Source organism: Microcebus murinus, chromosome 8 (genome assembly GCF_040939455.1).
Source record: "Microcebus murinus isolate Inina chromosome 8, M.murinus_Inina_mat1.0, whole genome shotgun sequence".
NCBI classification, from domain to species: domain Eukaryota; kingdom Metazoa; phylum Chordata; class Mammalia; order Primates; family Cheirogaleidae; genus Microcebus; species Microcebus murinus.
The window spans coordinates 81,465,766-81,483,901 of NC_134111.1; the positions used below are offsets into that span (position 1 = coordinate 81,465,766).

The window sequence follows — 18,136 nt, forward strand, 5'->3', positions numbered from 1 at the left end:
TCTAAGATTCTACAAAATCAACTCATCTGTTAAGTAATTCTATAACGGAGTTTCAGTTTCCCATGACTGTGAAGTGCTTGGCTTTTATTGAAAATACTGCATTGCAGTAAGTGGTGTGATCACTGGTTTTTCCTAGAAAATTAAGACTCCTTTCCCCTCTGAGGATAGGTGGATATTTAATTGAGTTCTCATGACATCAGAGAGTATTTTAAAATTAAGAACCCCCCCCCAAACTGGCCTTTTCTACAAGTATATAAGAAAAGACAGTTTGATGCTTCTTCAGTTTGTGTGAGAATATTCAGTGATCGGCAAAAACCTAACATGGCTGAACTTGGAGGCTGATTTCTTCCGAGTGTCTTGGTCAAATCCTTCTTCCTAAAAAGTGTAATGATTTACTTAAACTTGGCAACTTCTTGTGATATTTTTACCCTTTTTTTTTCCTCACCCACCCCTTCCACTTTTTTTAATGAATGTCAAGGACTCCAGTTGTAGCATGTGCTCAGTAATTACTACAGAAGGCACTTGATTCTGAGACAGTTGTAGTCTCTGTAAGAGAAATTTAGAATTCACTAGAGCAAATACTTTAGTGAGGGGGTGCCAAAGCTTGAGTCATTTAAAACCATTGTGAACAGAGCTCTAGGAAAAATCCAGTAGTAATTAATCCTGAATAAAGAGCAAAGGGCCAAAACAATCAAAAAGACCTTTTTTCTAACACAGACAGGCTGCTGTGGTGCTAGAAAGTTCTTCCTACTGGGAAGCAGTGTGTAAGCCTGCTTGTTTTGGGCTTGTAGGCTTCTTTTTGGCAGCGTTTATAATTGGAGTGAGTCTTGTTTTTGAAACCTAAGAATCCTAAAGGAAACTTTATTTTAAAGGCAAGAGAAATTGAAAAATATAGTAATATAAGATACTATATTAATATATACATGCCTATAAGGAATAGAATTAAGAAATATAGTAGTATAAGATAACATAAATATATACACTTATATATAATATCTCCATAAAAACATACATCTATAGATTATTTGAATATATACTACAGAAGTGTTATTTGAATGAAACACGAGGACAGGGAAATTCTTCAATGACCTTTGCAGGGAAGTAACATACTGGTGTATTTTTTTATAAAATTTTCTCATGGCAGAGATGAGTAATTACATTACATAGTTTAAAATATTTAGGCCAGGCGCGGTGGCTCACGTCTGTAATCCTAGCACTCTGAGAGGCCCAGGTGGGCGGATTGCTCAAGGTCAGGGGTTCGAAACCCCCCTGAGCAAGAGCAAGACCCCATCTCTACTATAAATAGAAAGAAATTAATTGGCCAACTAATATCTATAGAAAAAATTAGCCGGGCATGGTGGCGCATGCCTGTAGTCCCAGCTACTCGGGAGGCTGAGGCAGGAGGATTGTTTGAACCCAGGAGTTTGAGGTTGCTGTGAGCTAGGCTGATGCCACGGCACTCACTCTAGCCTGGGCAACAAAGTGAGACTCTGTCTCAATAAATAAATAAATAAATAAAATATTTATACGTGGAGAATATCTAGAAAAACCTCCTGACTTTATTTTTTCCACTATAGTTTAATCCTGCAACTATTGTTTCTGGCTTCTAGAATCTATCAACTTCTCATCCTTTTGCTTAGCATCCCTGTCATGAGAGTTACCATCATCTCCTCAGCTGACAGCTAGAGTAGTCCCTACCTGGACTCCTGGTTCCCACTCTGCCCCCACTGTGCTCTATTCTCCGCAGAGCAGCCATATGATCTTTCATATGGTTATTATAACCCTGATTAAAAGCCTGCAAAGACTTCCCATGATACTTTGAAATTAATCCAAACTCTTGACCAAATTCCACAGGATCCTACACCACCTGGCTCATAGCACTCGTCTTGTGTTTTACTCCAGGTCAGCCTTGAACACACGAAGCTCACTGTCATCCTAGGGCCTCTGTGCTTACGGCACACGCACTACCTCCTGAAACATCCTCAGCCCAGTCCTTTGCATAGCCAGCATCCCACATCACTGAGTCTCTCCCCTGAGGTCACCGCCTCAGAGATGCTTCTCTGATCCCCCTATTGAAAACAGTGCCCTCCTCTTGCCTTGCTCTCTTTTAACCATTTTTAAATTTTATATTAAATATGTGAAATATTAAATTAAACATTAAGTATTAAAATTGTATATTGTAATTAGATATTTTGTTACTGTAAGATCACTCCATTAAAATGTAAGTTTCATGAGGACAGCAATTCTGTATGATCTGGGCGTGTTGGAAGACATCCCTGTGCCTCAAAATAAATATGTCTTTTCCTTGGCTCCAGACCCACTACTGCTACTACCTTAATTCAAAATCTTATGCGCTCATTAATTGATTGCTGCAAGTAGACTACCAATCTACTTTTCCTGTTTCTGATCATAACCTTCTACAACCCTTTCTCTGTCTCATCTTATCATTCATCTACTTAAAGTTTTTCAGTGTTATACCATTAATAATGATAAAATTTATACTACACAGCCTGATAAAGGCTTTATCATCTGGGCGGTTCCCTCTCATGCAGCATTTTCTACTACTTCCGTTTCTGGAACTCAAAACATCCTTGTTGTTTTCAGCATGTATCTAGTTCTTTCATATCCCCATGTCTTGTGTTATAGTTTTTTGTCTATAGAATTATCCCCTTGTCCACCATGAATGCTCTTTAAGATTGAAAGCAAATTTCACCAATCTGAAAGTCTTCCATGATTTTCATATTTCCTCAGAACTTCTATAGAATTCCTTTCTACTTCTGTTGTAGGATTTATCATATGGTCACTTAAGTGTATGTTGTTGACATGTTAGTTTCTCTCAATAGCTCGTTAAGGCCGGGCGTGGTGGCTCACACCTGTAATCCTAGCACTCTGGGAGGCCGAGGCAGGTGGATTGCTTGAGCTCAGGAGTTCGAGACCAGCCTGAGTAAGAGCGAGATCCCGTCTCTACTATAAATAGAAAGAAATTAGCCAAACAACTAAAAATAGAAAAATTAGCTGGGCGCGGTGGCACATGCCTGTAGTCCCAGCTACTCCGGAGGCTGAGGCAGGAGGATCGCTTGAGCCCAGGAGTTTGAGGTTGCTGTGAGGTAGGCTGATGCCACAGCACTCTAGCCTGGGCAACAGAGTGAGACTCTGTCTCGAAATAAATAAATAAATAAATAAATAAATAAATAAATAAATAAATAAAGCTCATTAAGAGCAAAAGCTGTGTCTTGCTAGTATTTATATATCCTAGCAACTTGAACCATTACTGTTCTGTCTCTGACATATCAGGTGTTCAATAAATATTGTTAAATTTCACCATCAGAAGAGAACATTTTCTAATCTCATATTTCTCTCTTCTACAGTTTGTGCATTAAGCACTTGCCTTACTTTTTATTTTCTTTTAGGTAAAGATGAGTGAGGTATTATCTGCCTTATTTATAAATTGTCCTGAAAAGCCTTTTACTCTTTCCTAAGGAATTTTGGCTTCCTTTATATTTAAGGTCTATGGCATCTCAAAGGAGATGTAGCTATGTATCATAATTTCAGTTATCCTCAGTTTACCAAGAAAATATTTCTTATGTCTATTTCCCTTAGCCTCTATGATTAAAATGCCAGCCATGGAATATAATTTTAGTTTTAATATTTCAATTTAATTTGATTTATTTTCCAAAAAAAAGATAAAGGAAAAAGAGGCAGTGATAAGAAAGATGAAAACAAATCTTTCTCCCTAGCAAATTCTCAACCAAAATGCCCAACTGGAAGTACAGGTCTGATGTGAAGGTAAATCACAGTTGTTTATGGCCATTTTCTTGGAGAAAAACAGCTATATAGAACTTTCTTATATCATTGAGTTTCTTGATCATATCTTGATTTCACATTTTTTACATGGCTTAATTCTGAACTTCCTAACCTAACTTTGGAGAGTTTCCTCTTCTTGATCTACTTTTCTAAATTTAGCAAATAAAAGATTTTGAAAAAATCAAGAAAGCAAATTCTTTTGTTCCTATACTTCTATGGGTGAAGATGTTGCTTTTTCCATCTACTTCCATCAAACACTTTTCAATATTCTTATCTAACATCAAGAACTGGCCATAAGTGGAGTTGGAGTACAGTCTCCCAGTAAAATTAGCCAAATGGAGATCTGTGAATCATCATCTGAACGTCCCATTGCCCACCTCCTCCAATCAAATGCCATAGTCTGACATTTCTCCTTTAGAATAGTACATCACCTTGTTTATAGCCTTTTGGAAATAATAAGAAAAATATTTCTCAATATAATTACCAATGTCTAAGGGTTTAAGAAACCTTAGTAAGTAACTTTTATGATCTTTTCTTTGTTTCAAAACTACCTCTATTTTCAGCCTTAAGAATGGAGACCATGTAGAAATAGCTCATATGCTATGTGTTGCTGAGGAGCCATTTCTTAGTCTGTAGATTTACTTCTGGTACCCAAGTTCTTCAGTATGGAATTGAGAAAAATTTCAGAAAATGTTTTAGAGATTAACAGTGGCAGAGACAGGAATATTCTCCAGATTTTTCTATTCACTGATCCTAAAAAAAAAATTAAGGTAAATTTTTGGATTTATCATTACAAATCCCAAAATCATAGAATGCTGAACAAAAGCTTAGAACCTGCGTGTGTGAAGTTCCTGTGTTAGTTCTGCAAGCAGGTTTACTGCTGCCATGTTCTGCTTTCCTCAGTTTATCTGAAATCCCAGAACTGAAAGGAGCAGTCAGTCCACATTGGTCCCTTCTCTCTTTCCTTTTCAGGGATGCCACTTCTGGTAACACCTCTAACCACCCCTTATCTCCAGAGGTTTCTCATTGATCTCACCTGTCTCCTTCTTTTCCACTTCCTACTGCCATTAAAAAATATAAAGTTTCTATCCTTTACTATTGGAATGGGTATGATGAAATGTTAAACATATTAGGTTTAATAAAAAATAAATGCCACACAATAAGTGCATTAAAAATTTAATATGCCTCCTTTAACTTTCTGGGATTTTCCCAGAAATGTGCTTCATTTTAAAATTAATTTAACTTTTTAATGTTCCAAAACATTTTTTAAATTCACTTTTGGACAGGTCCTATTTGTCTGACTTTTGCATATCATGGGTCTATTTTTATATTGTACTGTTTTTGCCTGAAGGTCCACCATATAATAGTGCCACATTGGTACCTATATTTACATTAAGACTGTTACATACAAGATTGGAATATTTGTCCTTGCAGAAAAATTAATAATTATGGCAGTTTGTTTACTTGAATGTTTTTTTCCAGCTCAATTTTTTAACATCTCATAAATATAGACTAATTATATACATTTCTGGCCTAGAGGATTTAGCAAATTTATTTTGAATAATATCCCTCTGGAAGTTTGGCTAAATACAAGTAACAAGCCATGAAAATTGACCTGATTTCTAGGATTCACTCTGGGCCACACAAAAATAACTCTGCTCAAAGAGACAAGTCAAATGGTATATGAAGGCTGATCCAGTTGGATCAGACCTGAGTTGTGAGGGAATTTCAAAGGATAATTATTCTGTTTGCACCCTTTTTGGCCCAGCTCAACTGATACAGTGAACGAGGCTACTTTTAACTTAATTCAGAATTTCATGTGGCACAATTACAGCCAGCAATGGGCACAGGACAGCATAGCACACAGCCTACCCAAGTCCAAAAACAAAAAACAAAAGAAAGAAAGAAAAGAAATGCTTTGTTTTATGAGACTCACGCTTTACTAATATATGACTAATATTTTACCTTTCTCTAGAAAAAACTTAATATAATTAATGAGATTTTTACTCAGCGTAGATATAGTTGTTTAGCATAGATTTTAATGCATATAATACAAATATTTTGCATTCATCCATTTATCTTTTTAAATATGTATGATTCAGAAGGTTTATATTTCTGCAACACCTGTCTCATCCTCTATTATTGCATGTACTGTTATCTTGTAATGCATGTTTTTAAAATACATCTGCCTTCCTCAACGTAGTGTGAATAATTTGTGGTCAGAGTCCATATCTTAATCATCATTATATTCTTAGTGCCTAACACAATTCCTGGTATAAATCCGGTATTCAATAAATGATTATTAAATAAGATACTACAAAGCATAATAAATTCATTGATGGATTGATAACAATCTTAAAATTAAATCAAGTCTCATACATGCTTGTTAAAGCAATTTGTTAATTAGTGCTTCTAAAAGAAAGGTCCAGTTCTTCAGTCATTTAAGCTCTCTGTTTTCTCCTCAACATTCTTCATTTCCTTGTTTCAATGTGTCATCATGTGAATGTAGTTCTGACCAGGTTCTTATGCCTCTGTAATCTGCTGTCATGTCTGAAGTAAAAAGCGGCATCTAGAAGAAACTTACAGGGCTTGCACTGAGCAATAAGAACAAAAGAATCCATCTTGCATTGTTGCAAATTGCATTCATCTTGCAAATTCCATCTTGCATTGTTCATTAAAAATTAAGTAAAATATTCACTAACAGTACAATTTTTTTTTTTTTTTTGAGACAGATTCTCTATTGCCTGGGCTAGAGCACCATGGCATCATTCTAGCTCACAGCAACCTCAAACTCCTGGGCTCAAGCGATCCTCCTGCCTCAGCCTCCCTAGTAGCTGGGACTGCAGGCACGCACAATCATGCTCAGCTAATTTTTTCTATATATTTTTAGTTGGCCAATTAATTTCTTTCTATTTATAGTACAGAAAAGGTCTCACTCTTGCTCAGGCTGGTCTCAAACTCCCGAGCTCCAACAATCCACCGACTCAGACTCCCAGAGTGCTATGATTACAGGTGTGAGCCACCACACCTGGCCAACAGCACAAATTTTAATGAAAAGATTCAGAACATGGTATGTGACTGAACCACAAACTGAATTAAAAAAAATAATAAGATAAAAATTTGTCAAAATAGTATGAAAGATGATATTTTATCATCCCCCTTCTCACAACCAAGATTTGGATAATAAAGTTATGTAAGTAGATAGATGGTAGATGGATAAATTAAATACAGAAATTTTATAAGACAGTCTATTAAAAGAAGTTTATTAAATAGATTAATTTGAGGATTCGGTCTGGTTTTATTTTAATTAATTTATTTTTTGAACATAGAACCTAGCCCCTTGTTTTGGTCCCAATCACACTGCCATTTCTCGGGTCCACATACTCCTTTTGAAGCAACTGTCTCTAAGAAATGGTACTGTCTTTAGTCATGCCTTCTTCCAACTCACATTTCATACTATTGCTGGACCAATCGTTCTAAAAAATAGTATTTTATTCAGTATGCCACTGCCTCCTCTCGCATCCTTCATGGGTGCCCCATGGCCTTCAGAATAGAGTCTGGGCTTGGCTGACTGCATCCCTTTGCAATTCTGCCATCGCCTGCCTGTCGGCCTCTCCCCCAACCTTCCACCCTACTTCACTCTGGACCACTATAAACGATGTTGTGCTTTACATGTTTTTCATCCATTCATTTAGTAAGCATTTGCTGTTGAGCCTACTGTGTGCCACACACTGTACTAGGTGCTAGAGGTCAGAGGTGCATTAAACACAGCCCTGCCAGGTGTGGTGTCATGCACCTGTAGTCCCAGCTGTTAGGGAAGCTAAGGCAGGAGAATTGCCTGAGCCCAGGAGTTTGAGGCTGTAGTGAGCTATGATCAAGCTACTGCATTCCAGCCTGGGTGACAGAGAGAAACAGAGACAGAGCAGAGAGACCGAGAGAGAGAGAATAAACATAGCCCCATCCTCTAGGAGATCATAACCTCATGAGGGAGAGAGACAGAATAGTGAGAAACCTCTGACCCAAAGTAAATGCTGGAGTTCTGAGGATGCAGAAAGAGTGTTCATTATGCTATCTTTCTAGAAGGTGCTGCCTAGCCCAAATCTTAAAAACAAACAAAACAACAAAAACATGGGATTTGGTCATCCAGGCTCTTTCTTCATAGAAATCTTCATATCCTTTCTTTGGCTAAGTCCTGCTTGTCCTTTAAACACAATTTAGATGTTACCTCCTCCCAGCCATGTAGTGGCAGCTGTTCATTTACCTCCACAACTTCCTGTCCTTGTCTCCATCACAGTACACACCACCCTGTATTTTCGTTCTTGGTTTGCCTGTGACCTCCTTCAACATAGGGCTAGTTACATATTTTTTCTTGTATTCCCAGTGTGTTCCATACTACCTGAAAAATGAAAGTCTTTCCATTAATGTTTTAGAGACATTTTTTAAACAAGTAATTGCTTAGTGAATTAAAATTTGTAATCTTGGAGCTGGATGACATCTCAGCAGTCATGTGGTCTAGCCTTGTATCAGTCAAAAACAGAATTGATTCTATAATATTCGTGATAAGATGGTCATTCAGCATTTCACTTGAACACATGCACTGATGAGGAATGCATAAGGTTTAAAGAAATGCAAAAAAAAAAAAAAAAAAAAAAACCACCCAAATGCTATGACTGATTATGCCGTAAATCCATATGCACTTACTATACTTGGAATGAGATTTTAATGTGAACATGTTAAAGGCAGAGCTTCAGTCAGATGGCTTGCACTTGTGGAGGGAGAGTTGTTCATCAAAAGATAAAGGGATTGAGCTGATCCCATAAAGAGCAGGAAACAGAACAAACGGTATCTTGCTTATAATTCCCCAGGACTTTATTCTTCCTTCTGTCTCAACCAAATACAGATCCCACTTGTTCTCAATTTAAGCTCTAATACATTCTCCAATTTCAACTATCTATCCTTTTTTTTTTCTTTTTATGACTGCCATTTTCTTCCCTAACTTTTAGGGTTTTGTTTCTGTTTGATTCTAGCATCTTCTTTTGTGATATGTAGCATGGCCTGCAAGTTCTCCTGAACCATGACTCTGTTACAGCCTCCTATAAGGAAATCTCTGAAGTGTCTAGTCCTTGCATACTAATTATTATTTTTAGATTCTAGCCACTTTAGGAGCCCAGCCAGTGCCTTCCCTATACTATGGATCTCAGGGGAATGGAACCCAAGGATCTTCACTCTCTGGTGGTGCAATGAAATACATATAGTCTAAATTTTCCTATGGAATATTTGTAATTCTATAGAATATTCCTCAAATTTCTGCCCATAGATTTACAGTATTTTGTTATGTGACATTGAACAAAATCTGACAAGTCTTGAAGCAAATTTCCAACTGGAAAAAGTTTAAAACAAAACCATTAATTGTCAAAATCCAAATTACAATTTCCCTCTTTAGCTTTTTCTCCTGATGCTTAAACTTAGGTTTAAGAAAAATTTTTCTTAGAAATATTATGATTAAATTTCTCCTTATATATTAAAAGAGAAATACCAATATAGGGGTCAGAATTTATTTGTACAATAGTTAGTTACGTGCTTATGAAACTAACACTCAGGTTTAGCACCACATACAAGTTTACATATCTGGTAAGTGGTAGAACCAGCGTTCACCCCTAATTTTCTGTTTGGGAATAGACTAATTTTTCTAGAAAATCTCTAGTACCTCAGTGCTGGTCTTTAATTAAATATTATTAGTAGAGGCTAAAGCTCTAGAGCATTTTAAATATCATTTATTTCTGATACATATATGACACACTTATTAGTCCTCTGTAATCATGTCACATAAAGAACTTTGCCCAATTCAATATGGCTGTTATCAATGGAACAAGTTTACAAAGTCAGAATCAAGTCAACCTGATTCTCTTTCTAGCTCCAACCTTCTTCCACCAATCTCACTGCTGGTGAAACAGCAAGCAACGGAGTGGATATAGGGATTTGGCTTTTCATTCTGTGTTTCCCTGGAAGTGTCTAATTTGGTTAAATAATTTACACTCTTTGGCCTTAGTTTTTCAGTATTTGGCAAACTATGCACTAGCTGGTTTTGCTGGAAATGTTCAAATAAAAACCATAAAATAATAACAAATAATAAGTAGTGTTTATTGAGTACTTTCACCTTGACTGTAATTGTACTTTATTTGTATTATCATGTCCAGTTCTAACAATAGCCTAATACTGGCTGGCTTTGTATTCTGTGTCCATCATCATCAGAAATAATGTATTATGCACCCACCAACTTTCTTTCATACTAATTATTTATTAGTCATGGTATGTGATGAAAACTGAGTCATCCTTACAGCTATTGTACAGCCAGCATGAATAAAAGCGGAGAAGACAAGAAGCAAATACCTGGATTTACAGCTTAGTGGTTTCATGTCATCAAGAACCCTTTCCTCAGTTTTGTATAGAAGACAAAAAGGAGGAATACAGGCTTGTAGTCAGTTCATCAACAAATATTTAAGCTTAGAACTCAGCATTTGTAAGAAAAGGTATAGATTCTACATAAACTCCTAATACTATTAGAGATCAAAACAAAAATTTCTATTTTATGATACTGATGTGGGTAGTGATAGTATAAGGGAAAACTGAGCCCCCAGGGAAAAGAGAAACAATATTCTTGTGCTTAATTGTATTCTATAACGTGTATTCTTTTGTTCATCTTGGGATATGTAGCAGTGTACAATTATAAACCCAGTGTTTTGATTGAACTGGCACATTACATGATGATAGGGCAGAACGCATCACAGAAAACATTCTAGAACTGTCTGTGCCAAGCACATTATAAAAATGGAGACATGCCTATCTGGCACACAGTGTATTTTTCCCTTAGGTTTTCCAAGACTTCATTGTTTCCTTTTGCCAATTTTTGAGAGTGGTTAATGCTGCCTAGTAATAACTATCATCAGTGACTATTTCTGTGCTTTGTGATCTTCCTAATATTGTAATCCAAAGAAAACACTGAGGTTTGTGGTTATCTGGGAATCCCAGGAGGAAAACTTCTACTCTACTTAATGACATTTTCAGCACGTTTCAATTATCTAGATAGTAAATCATTCAGTTACTTCTTTGAGAGTTTTACAAATTCAGAGTCATCCACCACACATTTGCACCCTGCCTATTACCCCACACCCATCCCCAAAATGATCTAACAGGTAAAGAAAATCGTAACTCAGTTTGAGGTATTTTAAGCAAGCATACTTCAGTCATGAACCATGAATGAATGCCAAGGAGTGTCTAAAATAAATATTCTAAAGACAATTTGAAGATGTGGATGAACTGACCAGAGCTGACTAGTCATTGTTTCCACAACATAAAGTAGGGTTTTGGTTTTTTGTGTTTTTTTTTTTACCATAGACAAAGCGTAATTTTAAACATTCTTGTAAGATATTTCTACCTCTTTTAAGTAAAATTGGGCACAACAAAAAGCTGCCTTATTTCCTCTAAGCTAGAATAAAAGCAGTCTGTCTTGTGACTGGACTCCAGCAACTCGTCATAAATGTCCTGGACAAAGGAAATGAAAGGGTCAACCTATATTTGTGAGAATGGTCATGTGACCATCATCGTAATTGTCTTAACCCTTGATTTCAATTATTCTACAGGACTGTTTCATGTGTGTATTTCTGTCACTCCTCATTCTTTTCTGAAGTCTTGTGGAGCAGACGTGGATGGAAGCTCAACTCTTTAAACTTTTAGTGTATCAGAGTCACCTGCTGAGCTTGTTAAAATGCCAACTTGCAAGCCCCACACCTAGAAATTCTAATTTGTTAGTTCTATATTGGACGTAATTGGCTGAAAACATGTCAAGATACATTGGAATAGATGATGACCAAACAGCATTTCAGTTTCATGATTTTAAAACCTTTTCTGAGATGAGTTGAAATAGTTTATCTTAAAGACATTTCTAAACCTATATATCACATGTTCTCTATTATGTCTACTAGGCTTTATTCAGGTCTAGTTGTTTGTTTTACTTGGTGTTATTTTCCATTTGCTCCAAGTGGAGTTAGAACTTGAGTTCCAGTTCTTCCACCACGAAAGCCCTGAAAATTAGATTCAAAACCATTCTCCTCTTACCCATTCAGGGTAGTATTGGCCAAATATCCACAGTAGACAGAACCTTTCACCCTGTGTTTACCTCAAGGTAGGAAGTTGATAATTCATACATTCAACAAATATCTGGAGCCCAATTTATGACTTAATGGTGCTATAATAGTTTCTTTTGTTGTTGTTGTTACTATCATGTTTAGGTTGTGTGCCTCTTACTTTTGCATAACCCTTTTCAAACTTTGAGAGCAAGATACGAAAAACTCCAAATTTTTAAGTAGGTACAAAATTAGAAAATGGTTTCTTTTTTAGTAAAATGTATCTCTGATTTGCATCTTTAATCCTGAGTTTGCCCAGAGAAAATAAATTCATCAATAGCTCAGATTGGTGGCAGAGCTGTCAAGGAAATTTTCTTCTGGGCCTTTCTGCCTACTTCTTATTTCTTCCCTTTAAATAGTATAGGAAATGCAACAGCTGTATCTTATTTTCTTGTGTCTGCAAGCCCTCAGGGCATATGTGCCCAGGAACTACTTTTTCATACACTTAAACAAATATAACTATTTGTCACTTGCTCTAAAAAATAAAATCCAGGAACCATCAGAATATATCAAAATTGTTCTTATGTGAAATATTTAGGCAATCCAATGATAGATGGAGGTCCAGGTGAAAATGCTTCTTATTTTAAACTAGCTGTTAAATGTATCACATTTTAATGTGCACAGTTTTATAACACAGGAAACCAACACAAGTGTATGATTTGGACATCTCCAATATAATAAGTCATTTGGCATTTTAAAATTATTATTCACTTATTTAGCAGTGTTTGCTTGAATGGTAATTAAAAGAGTATCCCAAGGAAGATGGACAAAGAAGAAATACTTTTTTAAAAAACTAAATAATGTTATTTATTCCAAGAAATCAGATTTTTTCTGGTAGAGTTCATTAACCTATCATCTATCTAATAGGTCTAAAATATTAGTTTTATAAAACATTTTATGTCTATCTTGTACTTCATATATTTTACATACAAAACATAAGAGCTATTGTGTGCTAAATAATATCATGTCTTTTTTTTCAAAAGAACAATACCCTAATGTAAAATGTTGGAAGGCAGTATGTAGAGTTATTTATTTGTGATCTATTTAAATCTCAATGCAATAGAACTGCAGTTGTAGAGTACTGTAATCAATACCCTATCTCGTTTCAGAAAAGAGTTGATATGTTTTACAATTAATTATATATAATAAGAAACAGAATACAGCACCAAAGACTTAGAATGAACTAAATACTGCAGAGCATTAAAGTTTCTGGTAATTAAGGGAAAATGTGGGAACAGATGCACAAATATGGGAACCTGATAGTCTAAAAATTACTATAAATAAGCAAAACACATGCTATACTATTTTTAAATTCCAATATAAATTAATTTATTGGCCAGTCATAGTGGCTCACACCTGTAATCCTAGCACTCTGGGAGGCCAACGCCGGAAGATCGCTTGAGGTCAGGAGTTCCAGACCAGACTGAGCAAGAGTGACAGCCCATTTCTACTAAAAATAGAAAAAAATTAGACAGGTGTCATGCTGCATGCCTGTAGTCCCAGCTACTCGGGAGGCTGAGTAAGGAGGATCCTTTGAGCCTAGGAGTTGCAGGTTGCAGTGAGCTATGATGATGCCACTGCACTCCAGCAGGAGCGACAGAGCGAAACTCTGTCTCAAAAAAAAAAAAAAAAGTAATTTATTGTGTAGAACCTTATATAAACGATCAATCATGTTCAAAAGTCAATATGTCAATAGCAATTTTACAGATTTGGGGGCAGACTTTTGGGCTGCCTGTGTGCAAGTCCAAATATTTTCTGACACAAGGAATGAATTTATATAATTAACTAGACAGATACTCAAGTAAAATCCCAAAGTTTTGAAACATAGAATATTATAATATTAGGCCTGGAAAAATTTTAAAGCAAATGCATTTAAATCTCAATACAATAGAACTGCAGTTGTAGAGTATTGTAATCAATACTCTAGAAATCTGATAAGTAATAACAGTGATGACTGACAGACCTACTGATTAGCTACCAAGAGCCTACATTATTATATTAGAAAAAGAATTTTCTATTAAATAGTTGAAAATTGGAATATATATGTCCCAAACCATGAATTAACATGATAACCATGTTTTATGTTGAACTGGATGTTTCCTTTTGTTATTCTGTTCTTTTTGTTACTGTTGTTCTTCCTTCCACATTTTTGTTTGCTTTCTCTTTCTTCTATTGCTTCTGTTTCTTACCTATAATTAATAAGGAGATTTGGCTACTTATAATACTCATAATTCATAGTACTAAAAACTTTTAATTAATATGGAGGAAAGTACTTGTTTTACTCTGCAATATTAAACAAGTATGCATTAAGTCTACCTAAAAACAAAATTGAAGCATTTTAGATATGTTAAATAGACCAGAAACTAATCCATATACCATTTCAACTTTGAATTTAATCTGTAGAACAACTGTTTTATTCTGGTTATAGCAATTTATTATGCTGATATGATGCAAGTTGAATCCTTAGTAGGTTAGAAATCTGATCAATGCCAAGTGTCATATTTTGTCTCATGTCATTGAAGTCAAAGGTTAATGACAGATCAACGAACACTAAGGAATCTTATATTTTTCATAATTATGCATCAGTGAAATTATCTGAGTGTAGCAGTGATTAGTGGTCCAGAAGTTGGTATGAAAACATGCATATGCTTGCCAAGGACATTAGAATGGGAGAACCAGATCTAAGGTTTATTGAGGGAAAAAGCTGGAATTTTAAGGACTGAAGGTTTACTTTCTTTTAGAAGAAGAAATAAGTCTGTCATTGGAGAACTCTCAAATACCAAGATAAAATTATTTTTACAACAAGAGTAGTAAAGATTAAAGCTCACAACTGAGGTTAATGACTAACATTTCTGGTGGCAGGAGATTTTCTTTTACCTTTTTTTCAAATTGTTTATCTTAATTGGAAATAATGCTGGGGCCCTGTAATATATAACATAATAGTCTTGATTCGATAAAGTCAAGTGAAGTATCTCATCCTAATATAAATAGAAATTTGAACTTCTTATACTTCTTTTTAAAAAATCCCTATTACAGATAATGGTATTCCCATTCATATTGGCATTGGTGTTTAGTTCTAACAGGTAAGAGTCCCATTGCAATATATTATAAATTGTAAATCAACATTTTGGTCTTAGATTTCCGTGCTCACATTATCAAGCTAGGCATTGCAGAGAAGAGGGAGAAGAGTTCAGGTAGCTTCTCTACTTGCTTTATCAAAGCAGAGATTGTGTAGGGGATGCCCAGCTCTTTGACAGTTAGAAGCTGTTAAGATCTGTGATATTTTGCAATTTGGAGAGAGGCGAGCCTTTCCCATTACACAGTGGGAATGGAATGTTACAATTCCTGGTACCTTACAAGATATATTTTTACATAGATTTGGAGAGGATTTGCTTTTTTTTCTTAGCTTTTTTGTCATCTTTAATTCCACAGTCACATGGTTTTCACAGAGGTTCAGGCAAAAATAATATTATATCAGAAAGAAGAAATTAAAGGAGTCTGTGGTCATTTTTAACTATGTTGAAAATAGCATTTTGAACAAGGGAGATGATGTGACCCCAAAATTTGCTTAGAAATCTAAGTGAAATTTATCATTTTATGAGTAATGTTTTAATAACATCATGTTTGTTTATAAATGAATGTGACCAATAGTGTCTCTATTTGTTCAAGAAGCTTTTCCCTGGAGCTGAGGCAATCTTTCCAAGTCATATTTTCTGTCAAAGTAGGTTTGTCAGAACAATGCTAATCCTAGCTTGAAATCTCCTAAAATGATCACCACTTAATAGATGGTTAGACTATGTACATTTCAAAAGCTCAACAAATTAGAAAGTAATACCTGATTAATCTGCATACATTTTAAGGAGAAGGAGTGTTATCCTGAATAGTCTTATCAGGAAGTTCAAGTGATGCTGTTTTAGGTAAAAAATTAGATTTGTGCCTCTGCCATTGAAGTGAAATCAGTGTGGCTAGTCAGCCATTTTCCTTTCTAAAATTTGTTTGTATTGATTAATTTAAAAAAAATCAAAAACTCTAAAACACTAAACATTAAAGAATTCACTTTTAAAATTCCTGCCCTCTTAACAACAGATTATCTTAATATTTTAAGTGAGTGATTATTACCATGTAATGCTTTCCACCTTTTAGATATTGGTTTGTTAGGCTCAGGGTGAAGATTTTTGGTCATTAATGAAATCTGTTCCAGAAAATCCTATGGTGGAGTTGAAGGGTGGGTGAAGCCAAATTTAGCTGAGAGTTGTGAGTGCTTATATTTTTTAATTTACTTTGAATATCTAGTGGCTAGAACTCCCAGAGATAAACATGAGCTAAAGTGGAAACCTAAATATTTCCCAGATCCTCTTGGAGATGTTAATAAACATGGCATCAGAAAAAAGGTTCTGTGGCCAATTTGTTTGGCATGCTTTGGACATCACTGCCTCTCCTTGAGATTTGAATGTCAACTAGCATAGCAAATGCTTTCAGAAGGCTCATAGTATACATACCCATGTAGCTTAGCATCTCCCACGTTTATTTGAACACTTTAACTCTGTGGTCTTCCTCCCCATAATGCGTGTGTCATCAGCTTTTGACAACTATTCACAAATCCCATTTCAGACAGAAACAGAATGCACCATTGTCAAAAGCTGGTAACAGATTAACGTACTTGACCCCTACAACCTCTTACCAACCAGCCTTGAGTGGTAGTGGTGCAAGGTGGTGTCAGGTGGAGGAAGTTAGAACTAAATCATGAATGTTAGCAGCCATCAATTTAGCCCTTATGTCTTACTAATGTGCTAATTGTGCTGGTCAATGTGGGATGATTATTTTATTGAAACTTTTTTTATTCTTTGGTATTTTAAATGCATTCATTTTAAAAATATATGATATAAAAGATGAACACAAAGGTATTAATAAATATATAAGGATTTGTTTTGTAAAATTCAGATTTTACAAAAGGCCATACTTAAGGAACTGAGGGGACGCAGGAACAGAAAAACAGGGAACTGAGGATAGCATCAAAATTCAGTAAAAAACAGACATATGCTTTTTAGTAATCTGGTAGGAGAGCTTCCTTTCTTAACAATTTAATTTATTTGTAATGTCTCCAAAAAGAACTTGGTAGTAAGAAGTGGATTTGTCATAATATAATTTTTGTTTTGTTTGTTTGTTTGGAGGTCTTTGCATGAGTTACTTTTAGAAAAAGGGAAGATGTTTTTAGTTACCATCAAAGACAGTCATTGCCTTTGTCCTCGCCCTTACTGTGGGCACAATAAGCTATCAATGAGGCTATATCTCTGGCAACAGCTTTCCAAAACTGAGTGGCAAATCGCCTCTTGTCAACTACATCTCTAAGCTTAGTAGCATCAGCTTATGAAAGAAGGTTGTGCAATGTCTGCCATACACATAACATGTATAAGGTGCCTCCTCCATGACTAATTCATTCTTTGCTATAACTTATAGCTTTCTGATATATGCCAATAATTTAACTTTTTCAGTTCTTATTTGACTTACCTATGAAATAATGTCAAAAGGTAGGACATAGACCTGCTACTGGACTCTCATCCTTTCTCTCCATAAGATTTATGTTAATAGAAAGTGTCATTCCCTCTTAATCTATAGATAAGGTTCAGGAAAGTTTGTTGAGAAAATTAACTTAAAAACTGTCTTTCTTTTAATTCACAGTGTCCAGAAAAGCATTTTCACCTCTGGCTTGAATTGAACTCCTTTAAAACTGAAAGGGCTAATATTTTGGCCATTATCTTTTCTATGTTTCACTGGGAGTCATGTTTTTAAGAGCATACGTGGAATAATTTTCCCTCTGTCATTCCTCTTCCCACCTTTTTCTAACCATTTTTCTCATGCTGCAGATTTTGCCTGTGCAGAAGGATTACTTGACTCTACCATACGGTCATTATATGTCAATGAAAGTTAATTAAGATGTGTATTTAAATGTCAAATACTAGTTATAAAAAAAAGAGTAGACATAGACTGATGGTGATTTATATTAAAAGAATAAATATTCTAGAAACAGTCTATAAAAACCAAGGAGGTATAACAATGAGTAGCTCCTGATATTAAACGTAGGTTATCATACATGTTTCTTTGACCATAGAAAACCACTGGGTGTGCTACAAATTTCTGCTATCTTGGTA

The 18,136-nt window shown here is 35.4% G+C and overlaps 1 protein-coding gene across 46 annotated transcripts in view; it reads left to right on the forward strand.

Annotated features, from left to right (window-relative positions):
• MAP2 (microtubule associated protein 2) overlaps positions 1-18,136 on the forward strand; it is a 278,816-nt gene that overhangs the window by 185,213 nt on the left and 75,467 nt on the right. The window lies entirely within an intron of this gene.